Source organism: Culicoides brevitarsis, chromosome 3 (genome assembly GCF_036172545.1).
Source record: "Culicoides brevitarsis isolate CSIRO-B50_1 chromosome 3, AGI_CSIRO_Cbre_v1, whole genome shotgun sequence".
NCBI lineage: Eukaryota > Metazoa > Arthropoda > Insecta > Diptera > Ceratopogonidae > Culicoides > Culicoides brevitarsis.
In genome coordinates this window covers 19,886,845-19,892,904 of record NC_087087.1, presented here as the reverse complement: position 1 = coordinate 19,892,904, position 6,060 = coordinate 19,886,845, and the positions used below count along the sequence as shown (strand labels likewise).

Below are 6,060 nucleotides of genomic sequence, written 5' to 3'. Positions count from 1 at the left end.
GACACCCTAAGCCTTAACTTTTATATTTATAAATTAGACACACTACGGACCAAGCATATAAATTTGTGTCATTTTAATTTTCACTAACCGTACATTTAGACTCACAGATTTTAATCATTTGGATATCTTTATATTGTTATGACCGTAGGCTATTTTGAAGGACAGAGCGAGATTAGAGAATATTGATATGTGATTTCATAAACATTTCAAAAAGAAACTTTCAAAAATTGAGTAACAGGATGTATGAATCGAGTAAAAGACAGAGAAAAGGGTTCTTATATAATAATGATGATCCCTTAAGACAAGCAGCACGTGCTTGGATGTCTTTAATTATGGTCTGAAAAACAAAGACCTTCTCAACATATAGGCATATATGTGTACAAGTATGAACATGAATGGATAATTGTGTCAAATTATCTCATTTTCTATTGACTCGTTTCTTGGATTGCAACGTACATAGGTACTTGTATACTATAAAAATAGTGGAGTAAAGACATTTTACTTATCTGAAACGATTAAAATTATAAGTTATTGCTTATTGTTTACGATTCTTTTCAAAACTACAAACATAGCAAAAACGCTTGCTTGGGCTAGAAGACGAAAAAAGGGATGAAAGTGTGATTAAAATATTTCCTTGAAACATAATTCTTTCACAAACTTTGATCATAAAACTTGTTTTAAAGCACCGGCAAATACCTTTATTAAGTGTGTGTGTGTGTATTCAGACAAGACGTCTCTTGACGTTATTTTTATCACCCGGAACATCTTTTCTACTATTGCCTTATGCTATTCAACGTCATTAGAGATCTTATCATAAACGATATAAAAATCGTGTGTAACAGGTAAAATAAAGCAGAAAACGCGTTAATGTTTTGTTGGCACAAACATCGTTCAATCGACCAATATTGCCATGCGAATATAGTATCACGATGTAACATAAAACACTTTTCTCATTTTCTTTTTAGTGCACATTTTCTTTTGTTTTGTTTCGTTATTCGCCTCATTAGTCGCCTCATGGTAAAGGATGGCATAAGAGCAAACGAAACAAACTAAATTTACTTAATTTTATGATAGGAAAGAGCTAAATACACATACATGCACACTTGAATGAACGTGATAAAGGCACTCGTAATCGATTCAAGAGCAATAATTGTTATGCATGTGACACATTGAGGGTAGTTTTTCAGTGAAATCGTAAATTTCTTCGTGTGAGAAAAAGTAGAAAAAGAGTGGAAAACAATAATAAAAAAAATTTAACGTTGAAAGGGGGATTAAGAGTACTAATGTACGGAAAAGGATTATATAAGAACTCATTAAATGAACTAAGAGAGGGATTTTAATTAAATCATTAAGATTTTGTTTGATGATAAACAGATAAAATAAAACATATGTAGGCGATACAGAGTCTATATATTTTTAGCTAAGAAAACGTCGAAAAATTGTCAGAATCAAATTCGGTAATGTGCTAAACTTTCCAAAGAATTTGAATTCAGGCAGCCCGACTTGAATTTCCCGGCTTGAACAAAACAAGATAAAGCTGTATTTGTACTGCGTACGTCCAACTGTACCGCATTTCAGATGCATAATTTTGATTGATGTATTTAATATGAGTCCAATGAAGACCAATATCTTGAGAGACATTCAGGTTGAATTCCGACATTCCGATTGAATTCCGATTGCATTCCGGGTGCATTTCAATAAGGCCACACATGACATACGACAACTCCAGCATAATACCGCATTTTTCTTCAAAACGTGGTAAAAATCTAGAGCCCAAGCCACAAAGTTCGATATAATGGCGAAAAAATCACATTTTTTGAGCAAAAAAGCCGAAAAATTTTTAGAAAAAAATTCTTCTGGATTTCAATGGAGACGTGTTAGAGCATTTCAAAAATAATAACTTTGGCCATTTTTCCAATTTTTGTTAAGTTAAGTTCGTAATTCGTAAAAAAGTTCTAATTTTTGACAATTTTTTAACTTTCCTTTTTTTTAACTTTTTCTTTTTTAATTTTTTACCATTATCCATTTTCCCATTTTACTTAAAGTTTTTATTTATTTTTGTTTCTTTTTTTTATTGATAAAATTAATTATTATTAAAATTAAATTAATATATTTAAGAATTAACATATATTGAAAAAAACTTGCTCAGAATAGTAAGAATTTTCTTATCTACATGAAAAAAAAAATAAAGATGGAAAATGTTGATATGTAATAAAACTGTAATGTGTAATAAAATAAATGACACCGTTTGGTCATATAAGGCACTTTTGTGTTTAATAATAAAATGCCTTTAACATTAAAAGCGCAAAAGAAAACACACAAAGGTAATAATACCACTCCTTAGAAAAAAACCCTCATACTTACTTTCATTTGAATAATTAAAAGAAACATACGCGAAAATAAAACATTTATGAATCACGTGCAAGCTTATCCTGCCTTTTTTCTTTTTTTTTTAACTAACGGACTTGAAAGTTTCGCGTCGTTGAGTAGCATGCGTATGCTTATTAATTAGGGTGTGCAAACAAATTTTCGAGAGTCGCACATTATTGTACTGTGCTGTTATAAATAAATTGACCTTGAAAACTGTTAATAGACGAATAGTAAATAATTTGATTATTTTACACAATTATCAATATTAACCCAAATTGAGTACACTAATTGTATGAACAAGTAGTGCCAACCAACAAAACATTCACCTCAACATTGAAAATATTTTAATAGATCCGACCACAATAAGTGGAATAAAGTTCATACATACGAGCAGGCATATTATTGAATTAATAATAATAGTAATGTTGTTGTGAGCAAAATGTACAAATTTTCATTGATATGATTAGAAAATTTTGTTGGCTCGTACGTGTAACATAAATATACGTACAATTTCTATTTCGTTTCAAGTGAAAGTGAAAACTCGCTTGTCTAGGTCTAGAATACATTTGAAAATGCAACAATATGAAAATGTACGAATGATTTTGTGAAATAGAAACATTGCCAATAAATACTTTTCGTACAAATTACGTACAACTAACGTTGAATAAAAATACATGTAGCTATTAAAAAATATCTCAAAAAGCGTTTCTATAACTTATTAATTAAAAACTTAAATATTAAATTACTTCCGAACAATTTTAGAATATTTTTTTTTCTACATTTTTTTTTTAATTTTTAACAAAACTGCATTTTTATCATATTTTCAAAAATCTATATTTTTGAATTTAAAATAAACGAAATATGAATAAAAAATGGAGCATTTTATGGTGCTCGAAGATTTTCTCCAAAACAAAACTGGCCACCCTAGGTAGGACATTTTAAAACTGCATATATAACATTCATCACAATTTTTATGCTGTTATGTAAGTTTTTAATGTACCTTCAGTTGTATTGTAAATATACATGTTTTTAAAGTAAATTTTATTAAGAATTTTATTTAAAAGACGATTTATTCCCTTTCTGTCCTACAAACTATCAAAAACTCCAAGAACACATTTTCCAAAACAATGTTTTAATTACAGTTTATATGGAAAACTTCTTCCTTTTTAGTGTACTCACAAAAATAACAACTTTCAACATATCACATACACATAAGTCAAGTCAATTATTATTTTCCAAAGTAAAAAGATTTTTACCTACAACCATAGATAAAAACAATTGAAAGAATGTCATGTTGCTTCCGAAGCAGTATAAGATACAATCGATATAGAATGTTGTACGTGGAAAAGATGTTGAAAATATCTAATCAAGAAAAACATGTAAATAAATTGGTTTAACTTTTTATGATGATGTCTATTTTCTTCTATTCATTTGTTTTGCTACTGCATGGTAGACTTTTGTCGACGTTGTTTTACTTTTGTTGTGTGAATAGAACCGTATAAACGTGTTAAATATGCAAACAAAACAATAGACAAGGTTTATTTTAAAGTGTTTACAGTTTTATTATTATTATTTGAAAGACTTTGTGTTTCCTTACCCAAATAGATAAGAATCTCTTTAGAAAATTTTCCGTTTAATTTACCTTGTGTGCGCATAAACTTTTAATAACTTTCAAACCAAGCAGAAAAGATGTATGTATTGTATTTATGCAAGTAGCAATTGCTTTTATTTTTTTCTTATTAGGTACTCGAAGGAAAGAAAAACTTTACCTTTAAAGAATTGTTGTTACTTTTAACATTCCTTTAAATATTCAGAAATTGTAATTAATCATAAAGTTTTTGGTCAAGTGTATTTTCTCTTACGTTGCAGAAAAGTCTCTTCCCTTTTAATACAAAAACTTGTATTTTAAACTTCAATAAAATATGTAATTCTCAATATCCAACAAGAACCTTCATCAAAAAACTTTTGATTTTCTTTTTACAAATTCAGTCCACTTCTCTTAATAATTATTATGATCTGAAAGTTCTTCATATATGTAAGTAGTAATATAGATTGGCCAAACTAATAAGTGAAATTTGGGATAGACACACATCTTTGTCTGGCACTTTTGTAAGGTGAATTTTATATCTGTGAATGTCACATTCTTTAACATCTTTGTTTCTCTTATGAAAACACACTTGACCTCATCATACATACGCAATCTCTATTCAAGTGTGTCGGATGCTGCATGCACGTGACTATAAACTTGATTTATTTCGACAAAATATTTTTTTTTATAAAATTAGCAAAAGAAAATTAAGGACCTTAGTTCATCAAAAGTTTTCATATATTTTAATAAAGTTTTTCCACATAAGTTTTTCTTAAAAGCTTAAGAAGGATATTTAAAATTTGTTAAATTTGTTAATTCGAAAAAAGTTTGAAGAAGTTATTCTGTTCCTGACATATTCACTTCTCAAGGAGATTTAATTCCGTAAAATTTGAAACTATAACAAATTAATTTCAATATCAAACAATATAATTGTAATATTATTGTACAATATAATTGTAGGTACATTTTTCAATGAAATGACAAACAAGAAATAGTTGATGTGAATTTGACATATAAATAAATCTAAAACATCGTATTTTTTGTTACTTTTCAAAAATTGATTGATTGCGTGTCAATTTGAATTCGTCACTTTAAATAAGTCCGTCAAATTACGTAAACTTTTTTTTAAAATTCCTTCCTTTAAAAAAACTTTTCCGTGGAATTCAACTAAACTTTACTCCAGGTGTTACTAATGACACATTTCCTTTTCATATTAATTTTCCATAGATACATTCATTTCCTTATCGTTACTACAAATCACCCTTATAATTTTGTGTCGACGAAAGTTATCTTTCCTCATGTGTCGTGCGGTCTGACACGCCAAAAGAATCAACAAATACATATACTCGCACATATTATTATTATTATTAAAATTCTTATCTATTTAATCTTAATATCGATTTTTTATTTATCGCTTCATTACGTTCTCTTCTGAGCAGAATTGTCCATTTGGTCGCGTCAGGTGACGCCGTATGCAAATGAATATTCCCCATATATGTAATCATGAAGGTAATATGAAGTATGTGTACTTTCAATAGTGTAAGAATACTTTGCGGTTGGCGACAATAGACGACCAACTCATATCTAGATATAAAATCATAAAAAAAAACTATAAAAATACACAAATGCGCACGAAAAGATAAAGCCAATTGTCATATATGAAAACATTGGGATATTTCACGTATATGAGGAAAACAAAAGAACTTACAATTAAATATATCTAAGGGATCTAGAAATGAGCTATCACATTGGTAAGAGAAAACAAAACACGTGAATTATGGTATAAATGTTTGATGAGTCTAGGAAATTACTTGGAAATTATGAAAAATAAAAAAGTGTTGTCATTATACTAATACACTTTGACTCGTGCAATGCAGAAACAGCTTTAATGCAAAGGAAAATATCGTGGTCTAAAATTATATGTTCTATGTCAATTCTGTTATCGTGATCTTCATATTTATCTCTTTCGCATGAACATTAGATCTATTTAGAATATTTGCTTCATTCAATATTTGTAAAACATTTTCGACAAATTTTTAAAAATATAGATTTAATATTTTATTTTTACTTACATGGAAACTTATTGCTGCTGTCTTGTGATG

General features: G+C 28.4%; 1 protein-coding gene across 1 annotated transcript in view; it reads right to left on the bottom strand.

Moving 5' to 3' along the window:
- The window catches only part of LOC134833105 (homeobox protein prospero), a 48,960-nt gene extending 42,900 nt beyond the window's left edge, over window positions 1-6,060 (bottom strand). Inside the window, exon 1 of the mRNA XM_063847303.1 lies at window positions 6,031-6,060. The gene's annotated coding sequence lies outside the window, so the exon portion shown is untranslated. The remainder of the gene's footprint in view (window positions 1-6,030) is intronic.